The sequence below is a fragment of the Protopterus annectens genome, chromosome 6.part0 (genome assembly GCF_019279795.1).
Source record: "Protopterus annectens isolate FY-2018-M chromosome 6.part0, PAN1.0, whole genome shotgun sequence".
In the NCBI taxonomy this organism is placed as follows: Eukaryota; Metazoa; Chordata; order Ceratodontiformes; family Protopteridae; genus Protopterus; species Protopterus annectens.
In genome coordinates, this window is record NC_056737.1 from 973,567,079 (window position 1) to 973,586,326 (window position 19,248).

The 19,248-nt window shown below is 40.0% G+C and overlaps 1 pseudogene; it reads left to right on the plus strand.

The window, feature by feature from the left end:
• The window catches only part of LOC122803921, a 196,370-nt pseudogene that overhangs the window by 118,841 nt on the left and 58,281 nt on the right, over positions 1-19,248 (plus strand).

Sequence of the window (19,248 nt, forward strand, 5' to 3'; positions counted from 1 at the left end):
TCCACATTCCTAGGTACTTCATTTTATCATATCTCCATAAATATGGATATTGCTGAAACAATTCATGTGTAAGTAAATAATTTACAACCATTGCCATTGTTTTAGCTTCATTCATTTTGTCATTCTTTCTACTTTTTGAGCACTTTTCTGAGGAAATTAAAAAAGCTGTCAGCATTAAAAAAATCAGTTGCACTACTTATAGGTTCATAGGTTCATAGGTTTATACTAGGCTATCTGCCCTAAGGCATTTTTAAGCCTAGCCCAAATTATTGTGGCTTACGCCACCCCTTATATGAAAAAATACTGTGCCCATTAGTTTGTTGTGCCTCTGTCCAGCAGTGACCCAGAGATGATTCCCGGGGTAAACCTACGATCTCCCATCCACAGGTCTAGATTTCTCTTGAACAGAGTCAGCGAGGTGCTCTGCCTCACATGGACCGGGATTTTATTCCACAGCATAGGGAGTCTCTGAGTGATAAATCTATCCCTCCAGCACGTCCTATTTATATCCGTGCTAAGGTTTAAGTCGCTTGCTCTAGTGGTTTTGGTGGATTTGGATTTTTTGAGGTGGAGCATGTCCATTAATTCCGGTTGGACATGGCCTTGTATGTCAGGCACATGTCACCTCTGAGCAGACGGTATGCGACTGAATAGAGCTGGAGTTTCTTCAATCTGGCAGCATATGACAGATTTTGGAGTCCCTTTATCCTTTTGGTGAGGAACTTTTGGGGTCTCTCCAATTGCTGCAGATGTCGGGTGAGATACATCCCGAATGGGGCATTGTACTCGATCATTGGTCTGATAAGTGAAGAGTACAGGGAACAATGACCTCACTAGATCTGGATGTGAATCCCTTCATGATCAGGTGGGCAATGTAGAAGGTCTTTCTAACCACTTTAGCAATGTGAGTGTCAAAAGAAAGGCCACTGTCAACCTGGGTCCCCAGGTCCCTGATAACCTCTTCTGTGCTTAGTGGATTGCCACCTATATGGTAGCTTGGGGTTACCTTGTTTTTCCCGAAGGGTATGACTATACATTTTTGGCGTTTAACTTCAGGCCATGGCTCTGGCACCAGCTATCTGTTTCCGTGAGTCCCTTCTGAAGGATATCAGTGTCCGATGCACTTTCCACTATGGCCCAGTTTGCAGTCATCTGCAAACTTTGTCAGCCAAAGTCCTCCCATGTTGTCCTCTACTTCTGAGAAGTAGATGCCAAACAATAGGCGGCCAAGGACCGAGCCCTGTGGGACACCACTTGTGACCGGCTTGGAGTCTGACACAGCGCCAGCAACTCTAACCCTGTGGGTTCTGTCCTTAAGCCAGTTTGCAACCCATCTTGTGACATATGGGTTTACATTTAAGCTGGTAAGTTTTTCTACAATACCCGAGTGGGGTATTGTGTCGAAAGCCTTTGCAAGGTCAAGGTAGGCTGTATGGACTGCCTTTCCCTCATCAATGGCCTTGGTGACTATTTCGAAGAAGTCCACCAAGTTCAAAAGGCATGATCTTCCCTTGACAAAGCCAAACTGGGTCGGGTCCAATGTCTGCAAGTCCCCTATATCTTTGTTTATGAGCTCCATTATGATCCTCTCCATAGCTTTGCAGACTAGACTTGTTAAGCTTATGGGGCGGTAATTACCAGGGTCCGTAGAGGTGCCACCTTTGTGGAGTGGGACCACAGTTGCCGTACGCCACTCCTTGGGCACGTATCCTGTGGTAAGGCTGAGATTAAACAGCTGCCTTATGTGCGGGTTTAATTCCTCATTTAGCTCGTGTAGCACACAGCCGGGGACACCATCCGGTCCCATTGATGCTGTGTTTTTAGCTTTAGAGAGAGCAGCTTTCACCTGCGCATTTGAGATGTCCGGGAGGCTACACTCGGCTGGGATAGTTATCTCTCCTTTAGGGGGGAGGGTGAAGTTTGCACTGAACCTGTCTGCCAGTATGTTGGCAATGTCTGTGGGTTCAGTGATTTTTGTATCATTTTGTTCTAATTCTGAGCATATCTGTGAGTTTCCACCCAGGTTCCTAACATAGCTGAAAAAGGCCTTATGATTGTCCTTTGAATCCATGGCAATTTTTCTCTCAAAATTGGCCTTAGTTGATTTTATGAGTGCTCGTATTTTTTTACTAATAATGATCAGGGGTGACTTCCCTTTTATGGATTTTGTTCTATCATGTAATAGCTTTCTCCTCTTATTGTAAAGTTTGTTAATGGCTGGGGTCCACCAGACTGGACGTTTGCCCTTTGTGGAAAGAGTCTTGGTTTTATTTGGGATTGCCTGATCCATGCAGTCCTGGAGGTGTTCATAGAAGGCATTTGTAAGGGCTTCCGCAGCTTGGGTTGTGGTTTCCTCTGACTCAGGGGCCTTGAAGGATACCACACCAGTCTTGAGTAGTGTGAAGTTTGCTTTAGAGAAGTTCTTCACTATGGTCTTTTGTTTGGGGTGGGGGCGGATGTGGATTTCCAGTGAGATTAGTTTATGATCAGATCTCACCAATGAGGGATATACTTCGTGTGGAGCATTTTGTCCCCATGTTTGTGACAATGAGATCTAGTATATTTTCTCCTCTCGTGGGAACAGTGACTAGCTGTTCCATGGCATTTGAATTTATGAACTCCAGGAACTGTTGGGCTAGAAAGTTAGGGCTTGAGTAATGTTCCCAGTCTATATTCGGTAGTTGAAGTCACCCAATATGATGGTGTTTGGAGATACATTTATACCCTCCAGTGTCTTCAGGAAGGCTGTGTGGGGTTCCTGAGTTTGAGAGGGTGGCCTGTAGCATGCTACAATTTGTAGAGCAGTTTTGCCTATTGTTAGTTGCACCTGGATGGTTTCCGTAGCTTCATGCATTGCCACCAACCTGGAGGTGTGAGTATCCTTTATGAATATGGATACACCCTCCTTTTGTGGAGTGGTCCGGGTTTTGGGGCCGGAACGCATGATATGAGGTAAAACCTAATAGTGCCGGGGTGCTCTCAGGAGCCTTGAACCAGGTTTCAGTTACAGCACAGACATCGATGTTCTCCATACTGAGAAGGGCCTCGAGTGCGTGCATTTTGAGATTTAGACTTCTGGCATTGAGCAGCATTACCCTCAATTTCTTCCCATTTTTGTTTTCTAGGGTGGTAGGTTTAGAATTTGAGCCTTGCCTAAAAAAGGCACTATGGGGGTGGCAAGAGCCATAGCCAATATGTAGATAAGAATTCCATTGCTTTTCATAAGTGTTGTCATAAGTGCTAAGACAACTGAAAATGAAGCAATATCACATCACTCAATATGCCAGCTTTATTGCTGAGTACAGGGATGGGAAGCAATAAATCTGCTATTGCTGTAACACTATGCAAAGAGAGTATAACTGATCTGCTTTATGGTTTAGTATTTGCTATTGTCCCTCTGTGTCAGCAGACCATATAGAAGTTCTGCATTCTATCCTACTGAACCAATTTGGTATTCTTATGATGCATACAAGCCAACACAAAAATGGAAATAATTATAGATGCTAAACAATATATGAATTCTGAGGGATATTTAATGTCTGCATCTGTTATTTGCCTGCATATGACTGAGTGAGAGAGTGCACTGTATGCTATCTGTCCAGGAGAACTAGATCACGGTCATTTCAATTATTAACTTTGCAATAACACATTGCAGTAGCATCCAAAATTAGTTTCAGAGGGAGATATATTTGCCATCCACTGAGTTATATACCCAATGATTCCTCCATCCCACCAGCTTCTGCCTGAGCTTAAGGGCCAGGGACCAGAAGGAATCCAGAAGCATTTCAAAGTATCAGCTTCTCATTAGTACAGTACAAATTGGCCTCCCCATTGGCTACTGCCTGAACAGTCTCTTTGGCTTGCTTAGTCAGGCTAGCCACCTATTCATCATACCCCAATCATAGGTTCATAGGTTCATAGGTAGGTACTAGGCTATCGGCCCTAGGGCCTATACAAGCCCAGCCAAAAAGGTACCCTGGCTTTTGCCACCCAAGAAAATTATTTTCCTGTGCCACTGTCGAGCAGAGCCACAGAAGTGATCCCCAGGGTGAATTTCCTATAGTGCTAATGAAGAGCTTTGTATGATATAGATAGGTAGTTTATTCCAGAGTATTGGAAGTCTCTGGGACAAGAATCTATCCCTCTGGCATGTTCTGTTTATTGTGGTGACAAGGTTTAGGTCCCTAGAGCATGTAGCTTGGAGGGATTAGGATTTCTTTAAGTGGAGCATGTCCAACAGCTCTGGGTTTGACATAGCTTTGTATGTTAGGCAGAGATCACCTCTGAGTAGGCAATATGCGATGGAGTAAAGCTGGAGTTTTTTGAGACAGTCTGCATAGGGCATCTGTTTGAGGCCAGTAATCCTCTTTGTGAGGTATTTCTGTGGTCTTTCCAGTTGTTGTAGATGTCTTGTGAGGTACATACCAAAAGGGGCATTGTACTCTATAATGGGTCTAATGAGTGATGAGTAGAGGGGAACAATGACCTCTTTTTTTCAGGATGAGAAACCTTTTGTGATGAGGTGTGCCACGTAGAAGGATTTCCTGACTACTGTGGCAATGTGATTATCAAAGGAGAGACTACTGTTCACCTATGTCCCAAGGTCTCTTATCACACTTTCGGTGTTAAGTATACTACCGCATATGTTGTAGTTCATGGGTACAGAGTTTTTACCAAAGGGGATGACAATGCAATTTTTGGCATTGAGCTTGAGGTCATGGCTTTGACACCAGGCATCTGTCTCAGTGAGGCCTTTTGTAGGATGTCCACATCTTTAGGAGTTTTGATTATGGCTCATATGCCTCAAGAACCAGTAACCAGTCCTGTCATATCTGAACCATCTCCTTGGATCTCTCCATCTATCTGCTCTATATCTCCTTACCCTCTCCCTGCTGATTTATTTAATATTGTACCATTACTATACGACACTGTGCAATGTGACTGAAATAATTCTGTATGAATTTACAAAATCTATGGTCATTGCGTAGTATCTTATGAATCTCCTGAACCTTGGGAAGATTCAAGTTGACCAAGTTAAGGGGAATCAACAAAGGATCATACTATGATATTTTAATCAGATGAGCTTGCAAAGATCTCATCAGACCTCTGTGTTCACTTGCCACTATTGTCCTAGCAAGTCACAAATGACTACAAAAGCTGGGAGACAAAAGGTGTGCATGCTGTCTGGGATACGTAGAAAAAACATGCGGATGTCTGCCATGGTTATTTGTTTGCAATAACCCTTAAACATGAATTTACTGATGGAAATACTGATCAATCAGAGACCTGTAGAATAGCAAATATGTGTTTGTCTAGGTACCAGTCTCTCCCAAAAGACTGACACCCTCCAAGAGTTCTACAGGTCTTCTCTTCAAGGTCACCAGATCAACCATCACAGTGCCAGATAAAATGTGAACATTGGCAGTTGTCTCCATTCAGGAATCTGGTATTCCTTTTAGTCTTGTACTCCCATCCTGGTCATCACCCATTGTACTTTCCTTGTAGAGAATGAATGAATGGGGAGAACAAAATATAAACTTTCCTGAACATAGTGATGTGCCGTAAGCCGCTAAGTGTGTCTCCTGGAAACATATTAATTGTGGGTGATATTTTTATAATGGAAGTGACGATATTGTCCCTTTACAATGTGATTGGGTAACTCATTACTATACAAAAGCAGGATGTCAAATGATCCCTTCAGCTAATCCCAATTACATATTAAAGCTTCTGGCAGGAATGTTGATCCTTTGTAACTTCCCTGCTGGAGGAATGCAACTTTAACTGTGAGCATTCTCCTACACACACTGACAAAATACTACTAGACAAATAACCACGATTTTTCTGATCAGAAACAAAAGTATAAACAGTAATAGATAAATTTAAAAAAATGAACATTACTCTAAATACTTAAAAAAACACAGTGCCCAAGTGCCCATTTACACAGCAAATAATCATCTGACATATTTGCTGTAAAGAAAATTACTAGAAAACAAACTTTATTTTGCAATTATTAGAAACAGACAAACATTCTTGTACAGTTTTCACTATAGTGCACATACCATAGAACTCAGAACTAAAAATTTGGCTAGTAAAATCATATCACAACTAAGTAGCAAATATTTGTGGATGCCAAGCTATCATACAACTTGGTAAAAAACAGAGAGTGCAAAAGTAATCTGTACAATAAGGATAATAACCTTGAGAAGTGGGGATTATAAAATAAAATGTTTTCTCAACTCCATACCTCTCAGCTGTTCAGATTTTCACAGAATGTCTAGATTTTTACTTCATATTTTTGGTCTGTTCCTCACAAACTTAGTGGTTTTCTGGCAAATCACTGAGGATCAGAAAATACACGCTAACAGAAATCCTATTATTCTAGCAACTATCTATGTTTATAAGAGCAATATTTAAAACCTGCTCCTTTTTTTGGGGGGGGGGCTTTGTCCCCCATTACTTTAGACTTTGTGCAGATTTGTTGTGCTAAGAAGGTGAGAGGTATATCTCCTGGGCATTTTGTTCCTTTGCCTTTATGCTTTTGGGATCAAAACTGTCAGTCAGAATTTCACCATAACTTCTCACCCTACAGAGCATTATTTTTGAGCTGTTAATGTTTGGATTACTCCTATAAAGTTTTATGTTAAGACTTTGAAAAATGCATAGTTAAGTCTAGCTGATTAGTTAGCAGTTTATCAGCTCACAGTGCATCTTAGCCCAAATTAATGCATAACAGTTATAGCCCACTTGATGCTTTGATACCCCAGGTTCTGAATTAAAACAGGTTATTCTGTTTACCTACGGAGTGTGAATGTGTACAGTGTGGCATGATGTGGTTACTACAGTAAATGCTTTATTCACTATGATGGGAGCATTTCAGTAGTCTGTGTAATATATTAGTCTGAGAAGGAAGGAGATAAGAGGAATGACAGAAAATCAAGCATGTGTAAACATTCTAGTCTCTGCTGCAACTTAATTGTAAAAATGTATTTGAAACTGAAAAAAGCAGGCACTGAAGAAAGCACTGACCTTTCTCTGCATATTTTAAATATTTGGTTCTCTTAGAAATGCAGACACGAGCAGTGGCTATCAGAAAAGCAGCAGCCCTAATTACCTACAACATTCTCTTACTCTTATCACAAAGATACTCAAAATGCGACTTAAATGAATGTTCTTACCCTTACAACCGATGAGTAAGACTGGTTTAGACAGACCCAGCAACATAACATAAACACTTAAAGTGGAATAACTTGGCAAAAGTGTTTTTTTAATGTTTGGACATGATTAATTTCTGCTGGCACTTACAGCATTATGAATATTAAACAACTGCTTCCTGTCAATAATTCTTTGAAATAGTCTTGTTTAGACAAACCTGCTGGAAATTAAATACATCACAGCAAGTACCATTCAGAAAATATTCACAGCTACTGGCCACCTAGGTTGCTGACATATGAGTAGCAATAAAAATGTTGAATGTTCCATTTGCTTCACAGATTTGTTGCCAGTGCCAAGTTTTGTGGGTTAACAGTAGCAAGGAATTTGGAGAGCCAGTTTGCATCCAGCAGCTAATGAGAAAACTAGACAAGAATTGTAAAATAAATAAAGCAATTTCACACAGCTTCAGACACATACAGTAAACAAACTTTGCTGCCCTATGCTTCAGGAATAGAGAAGATAGGTACAGAGCTGTGTAATATAAGCTAAAGGACAACATTGATACATGTGGAAATTGCTATGGTGAAACTTGGCCTGGCACCTTCGATGACAGAATAGTAAATGGGAGGAGTTTTCAAAATGGAAGTAAGGATAGAAAAGGCACAAACAGGTCATGTGGGCAGGCAAGAATGGGTCTGTGGTTGAGGGAAGCGGGTTGGCTGAGCAAAGGTCATGAAAGAGAAATAAAGGAGAAAGGAAGGGCTACTCTATACTGAGCTAATCAGTGCTTCATCAAAACAAGGGACAGAACAAATGGAAGAGATGGCTTTGAAAAGTAATCATGTTAGGAGTTAAGAAACAATTCCAGTTTTTCTATCAAATTGTTTAGGCTTCTCCCTTCTCAAGCAATGTCAAAATTATTAGCTAGCTTGCAAGTCACAATCATAATAGGCAGAGGGACACGCTTGTATGCCTCTACCTTCAGGTTGTTCAATGTAGGGTCCAACGGTTTACTTCCTAAGAGTTCTACATTATTGCAGCATCTGTGAGTTACAGCACACCGAGCCTTAGAGTGTCTTGGTATGCCATGTGCAGCAGGATGTCATATTAAAAGATTACCTGTGGAAACACTGCAGCTATCTAATTAGTGACTGATTGAACTGATGAATGAATAAGTTACATATTTCTCTAATTTGGACTTATATCCAAAACAAATGTACAACAGGAGCTATTTTGCAAGGAGTTGCATCCAGTGTCTTCACTGCAAAGAAGGATGACAAGTTTATGGTTCATCTTGAAATAAGAGAAAGAGCCACATTTGACAATTACTGTCTTGGTATTCTGACTTCAAGATAATAGCAGTGCGGGAATTATTTCCAAGCAACACACAGCATGTTTGCATGATGATCTGTTTGCTATTAAATAGTATATCGACAATCACTACTTAATACATGATTAACAGCACAAAGAAACAGACATTATATCATTAGAACAAAACCCTTTTAATGATAAGGTGAGTGTAAAAACATAACACAGTTTTTGAAAATACATTTTTTGTGAGTGGCACATACCCCCATCTCCCACATAAGTGGCTTCACTCTTTATACCCCTAAACTTGGCATAATACTTTTTAAGGTTGCTGCACCTCCACGCAAAGGCAAACCCTAACCCCCGTGAAATTATTTGATCACTGCCATTGTGGCTAGGTGTAAATCACTGAATAATTGATATTCATTCTACTATCTAGATAGCATCAAAATATTTAATGTCTAGAAGTGGCAGATGATAAGTGATGACATTTCTTGCCCTATACTTCTTTCTCAGTTAAAATAATACAGGAAACAATATCATCTTGTGGCGCATTTGTTAGTATTGCTGTACCACAGTTCCAAGGTCTGGGGTCAGTCTTGATTTTAGGAATGTGAGGGTTGCTTGCTCTCCCTGAATATGTGTGGCTTTTCTCAGAGTATTCCAGTTTCCCCCTAAAAACATTCTCTTTGTTTGGCTACTCAGTATTTGTCCATATATTTATGTGATTTTACCCCTGTTGCCTGTGTCATGCCTGAAAGGAGTATGAGATAAACTGGTTGATATACCCATTTTGGTACAACCAGTAGTACGCTTGCCTTGAGTGCAGAAGTCTGTGGGTTCTATTCCCACACCAGGTAGATCAACTGCTGACATTGTGATACACCATAAGGGGGATGCTGCACTCCTGAATGTGCTATCTTTCAGATAATATGTTAAACTGAGGCCCCATCTGCTTGTGTTGGTGGATGTAAAAGGTTCCTCAGCACTTATTGAAAATAGTAGAAGATGTTATTTGATGCCCTGGCTGTATTTCCCCTTGAAATATAAATGCCACCTTGTGTCTCCCCTAAAAAGTGGCTAGTTGGACTACCCCATTCAACAAAGGATAAATAAAGTCTCATGTTTTTAAGTACTTCTTTACATATCGACCACCCCTGTATTGGTGTGTCCCTGTCAGTTTGTTACTTATCACAGCACTGACATTCCATGAATGACATTAACTCAAACCTGTTATAGAGAAAAAAATGTTTTTACCATTTATGAATCCTTGCATCCAGTTGCATGAGACCACACAAACACACACACACACACACACACACACACACACACACACACACACACACACACACACAAATATACTCACGCCTACATTTTTATAAATCTAAGAATTAGCAAAAGGACTCCAGGAAAAGAAAGTATTTACTTTAGTGTAAAGATAGCTTGTTTTGAAAGACTGCTGACTGTTGCACAAATATGGTCAAAGAAACATTTGAATACTGTTTTACTCATATGACCTGCCAAATAGTCCCCCAGAAAAGTTGAAATCAAAGTAAACTTTATTGCCATTCAGACTCCACAAGTGCGACTGAAAGAAATTACATTACTCCAGGTTCTTTGTGCAAACATCTATCATATACAACAATTCACATAACTACACTTACACATTCCTACTACATAATATTTACTATTTTAGATATTAACAGACATTTACTAAGCTAAAGAGACATGGTATTTATTGCACAGAATTTCACAGCTACTTCCTATTGTACAGGATTCTGTTGGTACTAGTCTAAGGAAACATGATATTTATTGCACAAAAATTTCACAGCTGTTACTTATTGCACAGGATGCTGATTTAGCATCAGTGGATATTGCACAGAAATAAGATTATACTCTGTTAGATTAATTACACAGTGTATTAAGACCTTTTAAGGTTATTGCATGCAAATATGCTTCTCACTTATCATATTACCTACTGGCCCTGATGTCAAGTGAGATGTAAGTTGCTATTGTAGTTCAGTAGCCTGATGGCTAGGGGATAGAAGCTTCTGCTAAACCTGGCCATTTTGCAGTATGTACTACGATAATGGCTCCCAGATGCTAGGTGCAGGAACAGTCCATATGTAGGGTGAGTGCAGTCCATGACTATTTTCCTTGCTCTGTTGAGACAACAAGACTGGTGCAAGTCTTGAATAGATGGTAGTCATCCTAGTAATTTTTTCTGCTGCTTTTACCACTCATTGGATGGACGTGCAGTCTGTGGTGGAGCAGTTGCCATACCAAGCTGTAAAACTGTTTGCCAGGATGCTCCCAATTGTGCCTCTGTAGAAGGTCATGAGACCTGGGGCTGGTATATTTGCTTTTCTCAACCTTCACAGAAAGTCTAGCCATTGCTGCACTTTCTCGAAAATAGCATTTGTGTTCACAGACTAAGACAAGTCTTCCGAGATGTGCACCACAAAGAAACTTGCTGCTTTTTACCCTCTCCGCTGTTTCCCCATTGATTGTGAGTGAGGAATATTTCTTATGGTTTCTTCTCAAATCCACAATTTCAGATTTGAAAGCCATCAAAGTCTAAGTTTAAGGGATAAAGCCTTGTAGGAAGAGGGTTTGAAGAAACATTCCTCTTCAAATTAAATCTAAACTGTAATACTTAATGAAGTTGGTAAAAGGTCTATGTGAGAAAAAACACAAAAAACAAGTTAAGAACAACAAATACATTTTAAAGATAAGAGATGTATGTGGTTCTTTCATGCACAGTACAGACCCAGTACCAACAAATCTTTGCAATGCTACATTTAATTTTCATTGCACTTATATAACCTTGTAAAACTTTGTAATCATTCTTTTTCATAGATGCAAACTTTACATTCAGTAAATGTAAGCAAATATTAATGGAAGTAAATATCACCTTCCAAATATGAAAGCCGGTACTGCGAACCTGTCATTTATTTTGCCTCAGTTTGGGAATGGGAACCAACGCACATTGTGCCACTTCAGGGTGGCCTGGACATTGGATGGGAAACTGACTCCTTTCATTTGCAAGCGCAGTATACAAAATATTTACCAAAGTTGGCTGTTTTATATTAAGGTTAACTACTTGCACTAAATGGGTAAGGCAACTTTCAGATATATACCACTGAACCACTTAGCACAAGAAATCTATACAAAGTTTAAAATAATGGGGGGGCAAAGGTCCAAAAATAAGAGATTTTTAAATATTGCTCTTATGAACTTGGAAAGTTGCTAAAATAATAAGATCTGTTAGCATGATTTTTCTGAAGGATGTGTAACTCAAATATTTGTCATTATTTGCTGACTTCAATCCTTGGTGATTTGCCAGAAATCCACAAATTTTATAAGGAACAGACCAAAAATATGCTGCAAAATCTGGGAATTCTGTGAAAATCTGAAGAGTTTATCTTCTTCTCGTGTAGCTTTTCTAAATATTTTATCACTTTGTGGATTTTCTTAAGATGTGTAAATCTTTTTTTACGCATACAGACACACACACACACACACACACACACACACACACACATGCGCGCACACATATACAGACACATGCACACACAAACCGAACATCCTTTTATTTTCTTTTATATACTGTCCACTAAAAGTCACCAGTTTTATTACCCTCCCCTGATGTGCTTTTGTCATGTCTATATTTTAGTGAGGAAGGGGTTTTGAGAGCTGTAGATCATACTCTAAATACCTACAAATACCTATATATAGATATAATAACTTCATGTTTTCCATGTGTTACGCTGCTTACTATGCATTCCAGCACACAACTTGCCTCCCTTAATGCCTTATTATGTTGTTTACCTGCTTTACTGTCACCTGATATGATTACACTAGGTCTCTGAATGTTTATTGTTGCTAGTATATTTCCTCTAGATGTGTACTCTTCTTCAGTTGAGGTTGCTATCTTACACCATTCTGCTGATAACAGTATGTTCCTCTCTGCAAACTAATTTCCTAATACCCGCTGTGTTCCCTTTTCAAGCCACATTTCTACTCATGCTACCTTCCTAAAATCCACAACAAGCCTGTCAAATTTGTTCAATTTTGTGAATATATTTTATTATGTGGCATATAGTTTTAAAAACCTTTCTGAAACTATAGTAAATTGCATCTATGGTCTCTTTCTCATATATTGCAGTGATTACATGGCCAAAAATATATTAAATTATTTTACGACTATTGCATATAGACATCACAGTAACTTTGAAATGATATATTGCAAGATAACTGTTTCAGCAATAAAACAGCTATATAGAAGCTTGGTACTTTTTTCATTGATAGAGTAGTATTATGCAGTGTGTACGAGTAAAGAACAAAGTCTGTTTTATTGACTGAGAACTCATTAGAATTGTCTGGCATGACCTTCACTCTGTGAATTCATTCTGCCTTGAGCCCTTGTCTCTCTTACTTCATAATATTTCACAGTTCATTCCTAATGAATAAGTCCATGTTTCGTTCTTGCAGTTAAAGTCAAACTGAGAGGTCAATAGTTTTCAATCCATGTGGGAAAACTACTGAGCAAATAATAAGGCAGGATAATGATCCCATTGGCTCTTCCTGATGACTGGTTACATCTGACTAAATAAGCCCCATTTGAGCATCAAACATTCACAGGTTGATACTAAACAGGCAGTTACTAAGACCATTAACAGTCGAGTCAAATAAGCACCTTGAATTATTATGCACTTCAGTAGTGTTAACCTCATTTACCTAGAAGGGCTATACAGGATTAATGAGATGAAAATTATCCTGAATAAGTTTGAAAGCTCTCAGGGTGCTGCTTTGTTTGACATTTATAGGATGTATATTTCATAGATGTGGAATGCAGTAGGCTAGGTATCTTATCTTGCTAATGAGTCTTACTTATTTGCTGATGTAGGTTGAGGTCCTTTCAATGGATGTTTGAAGAAGATGCTGATTTTTATTGAGGTGCAGAAGTCAACTAAGGTATGGTCATTTATGGCTGGAAAAGCAAGGCAGAGTTCCACAAACAAATCAGTAGGAGGATGAAGACAAAGAGAAGGTAACAAAGGGTTTTAGGGATGAAGGTAGGATAACTAAAAGTGTTTAAGATGATCTTTTTTTATAGCAAATCTCTAATGCCTCTCAAATTAGCCAATATGTTTAGAAATATACACTTAGAAAGAAACATTATATTCAATGATGGGACTTATTGAGTGTTGAGTACAGGGAAACCAAGATTTCTTTACAGAAGATGTCTTGGGGACAGATAGAAAGATTTTTGAACTGTTGTAGAAAAGTGATGGTCAAATGATAGCGAGTTATGCTTAGGTTCCTAATGGCAGCATCAGTCAGTTTGGAGCTGTGACATTTATGTTATAGGAGGTAGGAAATTTTTATTTATAAAGTAGTACCACATTGCATTTTTCAGCATTTGGCTTAAGACCACTGTTAGTACACCAACAGATGGAATAGTAAAACCCTTGTTGCTAAGGTAACCAAGTATTGGAAGGTGAGATGATAACTTCCCAGTTTGCAGTCATCAGTCTGGAATGTTTGATTTGATGTTAGAGAAAAAGAGGCCAATAAAAGGAAGGGCACAATACAGAGACCTACAGGACACAACTGAATACATATTTAAGTTCAGAAGATGCTTCTGCAACTTTTACTATATGAGTTCTGAGAGAAAAAAAACATTTGACTACATAGCAGACAATGTAGGAATCTACATTTAGTAACCTTATAATACACCTGCAGTTGGCAAACTGGTTTAGGTCATCATCTCCATTACACAAGGTACAAGGTTAGATCCTGACCTCTGGCCAATGCCTGTGTGGAGTTTGCATGTACTGCCTGTGCCTCTTTGGGATTCTTCCCACCCTCAAAAACATGATGGGTGTTTCCATTTCAAACCTCACCCAAGAATGGAGTTGTTAGCAGCAGCATGGACTTTAGATGGTACCTAATGGGTGAAAAGTTGCATAGACCAACTGCTTTGGGCATCAGGTCAGGAAAACATGGATGCTAGACTGCACACAATATCAGGGATAGCTACTTGCTGTAAAAATTGGCTGTAGGTGATCTGGTCACATTGACTAATATTGCTGAAAATGGGCATGGGTATTTACCAGTAACAAGTAGGTTAAGGGCCTGGCCTACACCAACCTACACCAGGGACCCAAGCTAATTGTGGGAGGGGTTTATGTGCCCCTACCAGCCAGTGTGTACCTGCCATAATGCAGCACTGGGTCAATAAGCTACTACTGGGCCAATGTTCATTTCTCCATCTTGGGTTGCCTAGGATAGATCTTTGAGCGAAAGCTAGATGCAAAACAAATCAACCTGCCAAACATGAACTAAAGATTACTACATTCAATATAGTTTCACCAACAGGATGCAGCTTGGAAGTTGGTGACATGATGGTAAGGAGAAGGCTGGGCATCCTCTGCATCCAGGACACAAGATGAAAGGACAATGAAGCAAAACCAGTCAGCTAGGGATACAGAGTCTAGTACTTAGAAGGAGGAAGAGAACAGACTATAAATGATGTGGGAATTGTGGTGAGGGAGGGGATTCAGAAGATAGTGGGGAATGTCATCAGAATTAGTGACAGACTCATGGCAATCAGACTCCAATGTAATGACCGAGCAGTATTCATAATCTCAGCCTATGTCCCACAGCAGGGATGTGATAGCTAGGAAAAGAGTGCATTCAGGCAGCAGATGTAAGACCTGCTAGATAAAGCAGGACAACATAAGCTGGTGTTGCTAATGGGGGACCTAAATGCACATATTGGAACAGTCAGAACAGGATATGAGGACTGCCTGGGTCCACATGGTTGGGGCAACAGTAATAAAGAAGGAGAGGCCATTCTAGACTTCTGTCTGGCAAATGACTTGATAGTAGCCAACACATGGCTCAGTAAGAGATACAGTCATAAGATCACATACAAGAGTGGTCAACATGCAACTCAGGTAGACTTCCTCCTAGTAAGAAAAAGGCACTGGGGTGGAATCCATAATTGCACAGTCATTCCCAGTGAAACAGTCAGCCCACAGCATAAATAACTGGTTGCCACAGTCAGCTGTAAGCAGTGGTCAGAGAAGGCTCTATAGTCAACAGAGACTAGGCTGAAGACCTGGAAGTTGACTGGAGAGAAAGTACAACAGTTCAAGGATATACTTACAACCCTAGCACCACAGGAAGAAGAGGAACTAGGTGGAGTTGAAGAAGAACAGCAGCACCTTAAAACAGCATTGGTGAGGACTACAGAACAGATATACAGCCAAGCCGGGTATGGAAATAAGGTATATAAGGAAAGCTGGTGGTGGAATATATAAGTCCTGGAAGTCATCAAAAGAAATAAAGAGTGCTGGAAAATGTAGAAGATAGAAAAGACAAACCAGGCAAAGAAGAAATATAGGTTGGCTAGCAAAGAGGCTAAGAGTGCAGTTGCAGTAGCAAAGGACAAGGCATCAGAAGAACTCTACCAACTTCTAGAAAGTTACTCAGTAGATGGCAAAATAATCTCTAACAGGTTGCAAGGCAAAGACAGAAAGTAAAGAAGATAGTTATCAGACACCCTTCATAAGGGATACCAGCAACATCCTGCTCACCAGTACACAGGATATCAAAGACAGATGGAAGGCAGTCTTCCAGCACCTTCTGAACAAAGAAAGCTCCACAGAACCTGTACTGTGCCAGACACAGCCTAAAATGAAAGAAGATGAGGAGCCCACCCTAGAAGAAGTAAGAACAGCACTAAGGAAAATGAAGTCAGGGAAAGTAGCAGGCTCAGATGAGGTCACAGCAGATATGATCAAGATATTGGATGTGGTAGAGAAGAAATGCCTTTTGAAGGTACTGCAGTATGGAGAGAAATATGTATCTCGTATAACTAGAGAACAAGCATACTAGTGCCAGTGTACAAGAACAAAGGGGACATTCACAATTCTGGGCAGTATAGAAGTATCAAACTCCTGTCACACTGCATGAATGTAAGATGGGAAATGAGCAGTTTGGATTCAGATCAGGGTGCAGCACAACCAGACTGATAAGTGTAGTGAGGTAGATGGTTGAGGAAAAAGCTAGAGATGAGGAAAGAGTTCAACTGGGCATTCTTGTACTTCAAGAAATCATATGATAAAGTTCCAAGAAAGCTGATTTGGGCAGTCCTAGGAAGGTTTGGAGTCCCAGAAACATTGGTAGAATTAGTGCAGGCTAGGTACAAGGACCCAATAATACAACTAAGAGCAGTGTTCAGACTCACAGAGGGGTTCCCAGTGGGACTGTGTGTGCATCAGGGTTCAGCTCTACGCCCACTGCTGCTCATACTGGTGATGGACTACATTAGCAAACAGGTCAGTAGAGAAAGATTAACAAAGTTGCTGCATGCAGATGATGTGGCATTACATGCAGTCTCTTAACAAGAACTTCAGTAGATGATAGCAGAAAAAAATGCAAAACAAAAGGCTCATGAGATGAAACTGAGTACAACTAAGACAGTTGTAATAGCAGCAAATGGGGGAATCGGAAAAAGCTGAGAAATAAGATAGAAGGGAAAATAGTGGATCGGGTTAGTAGCTTCATATATCTAGTAGAGGTGGTTGAGAAGAAGTGAAGTCTGAATGAGGTGGTCTAAGCTAGAATCAGAGGTGCTACATTGAAATGGCACAGAGTGTCAGGGATAGTGTGTAACAGAAGAATGCTAAGAATATGAAAAGTAAGGTGTACAAAATAGTGGTGTGACCAGTACTACTATGTGGTACAGAAACCTGGACAATGATGGCAGAACAGTTGAGGAAGCTAGAAGTGATGGAGATGAAGGCCTGAGATGTTTGGTAGGATGCACCCTGTAGGACAGGTGAAGAAATGAGGACATCAGAGCAGAAGCCCAAGTAGCTTCAATTGCAGAGAATATCAAATAGAACAGATTACTGTAGTTTGGGAACATGTGCATTAAAACAGAAGACAAGCTGGTGAAGAAGATTTGGGACAGACAAGAAAAAGGCAAGAGGAACTGAGAGCATCCAGAAAAGAGATGGATAGATTGAGTGAAAGAAGACCTGTGACAGTCAGGCTTGACTTTCAAATAAGGTAGGAGAGTGGCAGTGAATCAAGAGAGATGGCAACAGTTGATGAGACACCCTGACCGCAAGTAAAAAAATGGGGATAAAGAGTTAGTGATGATGATCAGTAACACCTCCAAGGAGCAGGGGGCTATATCAAAAACTTTGGAAAGGTCAAAACAAGCATTTTGAACAGAACGACCATTACCCGCAACTTAAATGCCAAAATGAATTACTCAAATATATATTACACTGGTTTCAATGCTGAAAACAAAATTAGACTGCTTTTAGCACTAACAGAACAGCAGGAAGGAGCGACAAATTTGAAATAAAATGTCTACTATCATCAGATGTGGAAACAATCTAAGAAGAATTCAAAACTAAACTGAAGGATTTTCCTTTTAAACAGCATTTTATTTATTTATGTATTTGTTTGTTTGCTTGATTGTTTGTTTGTTTTGTTTGTTTATTTACCTTTTGTTGACTGGGCTGGTCGCACTAGGTTAGTATACTCCTTTCAGAGGAGACCCGAGGTGGTATTTATACTAGTGGGGAAATGCTATAGGAACAAATGATAAAAACCATATTTGTGGTCTTTGTGAAATTGTCTGTTGAAAAAATAATTTAGCAAATATGTAAGCAAGATCAGATGTCTTTGATAACTGTGTTTTATTTGTTCCAAATATTTTTCATACCCTGTTCTTGCTTATAGTAATACATTACTAAGATAGAGCATAAACTATCTGTTGCTTTTGTAAAATATACTATAATTTTCAGAAAATTCCCTAATCTTGTTTATTGTTACAAACTGGTAACAACTGAATTTTTGTTTGTTTGTGTGAATGTACTATTGTACTTACCTGCCCATTTATGATCCTAGGTGGTAGCTAGAAAGGGTAAGCTTGACCAGTCCATCTATGCTATTAAGCTGATACAAAATACACATGCTCAGGAAGCTACAGTCTGGATATTTACCTAAATACATAATAAGGGGAGAGAGCTTCCATTAATTTGATGACTTACAGGGATTCAGTAATCAAGAGTTGACTTAAGCTGTGGAGACTCTTGGCTTACACATCAGTAGCACTGTGCATGGGGCTTAGCTTATACATCAGTAGCACTGTGCATAAGGCTTGGCTTACACATCAGTAGCACTGTGCATAAGGCTTGGTTTACACATCAGTAGCACTGTGCATGGGGCTTGGCTTATACATCAGAAGGACTGCACATAAGACTTGGCTTACATATCAGTAGAACTGTGCATAGGGCTTGGCTTACACATCAGCAGCACTGTGCATAGGGCTGGTTTATACATCAGTAGCAATGTGCATGGGGCTTGGCTTATACATCAGAAGCACTGTGCATAAGACTTGGCTTAAATATCAGTAGAACTGTGCATAGGGCCTGGCTTGTGCATCAGTAGCACTGTGCCTAGGGCTTGGATTACACATCAGAAGCACTGTGCATAGGACTTGGCTTACATTTCAGTAGCACTGTGCATAGGGCTTGGCTTAGACATCCATTGCACTGTGCATAGGGCTTGGCTTACACATCTGTAGCACTGTGCATAGGGCTTGGCTTACACATTAATAGCACTGTGCATAGGGCTTGGTTTACACATCAGTAGCACTGTGCAAAGGACTTGGCTTAGACATCCGTAGCACTGTGCATAGGGCTTGGCTTACACATCACTAGAACTGTGCATAGGGTTTGGCTTATACATCCGTAG